The following is a 1143-nucleotide window of genomic DNA, read 5'->3' as shown; positions in this document are numbered from 1 at the left end:
CTGGAGCTTTAAGATCAGGAGAAACTGTCCTGCAAGACTGTGGAACAAAAGGTGGAGAAATAGAACAGAATAGAAACTGCCTTTATTGTCCCACAGTGGGGAAAATTTGGTGTTTCAGCTGCAAACTGTTAAATGCACAGAGTTTTTAGAGCTGCAGTGCTTAAAATGCTTATAGCACAACAGGAGTTAGTGGAGGGGGGGTGAAACCTTTTACCTAACCCCCCCTAAAGAGCTCATTTCATCACTCTTCATTTAATGGTCCAGAAAATCCGAGGTTTCCAAAATGCTTCACTTCCAAATTTTATTCTCATTTCCCCAAATCCTCCTGTTTTCGTCTAAATGTTTTCTTGTGAGCTGACGCCCCTCAGAGCCGACGCACTGCAGACGGGGGGGTGCAGGGATCCGTCCCGCTGCAGACAAAGAGAACATAAACATACCTATTAGGCCCCACTCACAGCTCAGCCGGGGCCCCTGCAGAGAGCTGCCTGGCAGCAATTAGGATGCATTACCTCCTTAAACCCCCCAAAACCCCCCTCCTTTTCAACATTCTCCTGTTTGCACTTTCTGCTGCTCTGCTTCTCAAAGATCCCATTTATGACGTCACCATAGCTTTGTTATTAAAATGAGAAAACAAGGAAAAGTCTGATTCAATACGATGATATTTCAAACTTGAGATAAAGAGACAATTTGGAGAGAATCTGTAAAGAAACAAAGAGCTGGTGAAGGTTCTCAGTCATCCAGGTCAAAAAATTTAAAATCAATCCACTGGACTTTGTTTCCAACTTTGAAGACGTTTCTCTTCCATCCAGGAAGATTTTTCAATTCAAAATGTCAGAAATAGCGTTTAGTTCCAGGTTTTATAGAGAAGACCAACAAAGCCTTAAATTAGATTGAAACGGACGAACGAAAATAGTTATTTCTCTCCGAATTCACTGAAGACTCCTAGATGACCTGCAGACACATCATTTTCACCATGAGACAAAATCTAGTTCTGAAAAGACCATGAAGTCTGTATTTATCACCTTTAATGTTAGTATATTGATGAGGATAATTAACCACAGTGTTTTAGTTGTCGAGTAATTATGAATATATGAAAAAATTTAAAATATGAAAAATTGAAATGTTTTTAATATTCGACTTGAG

This window comes from Cyprinodon variegatus, unplaced genomic scaffold (genome assembly GCF_000732505.1).
Source record: "Cyprinodon variegatus isolate N-32 unplaced genomic scaffold, C_variegatus-1.0 Scaffold621, whole genome shotgun sequence".
NCBI classification, from domain to species: Eukaryota; Metazoa; Chordata; class Actinopteri; order Cyprinodontiformes; family Cyprinodontidae; genus Cyprinodon; species Cyprinodon variegatus.
The sequence above is the reverse complement of the archived record's forward strand: the minus strand, read 5'-3'. Positions refer to the sequence as shown.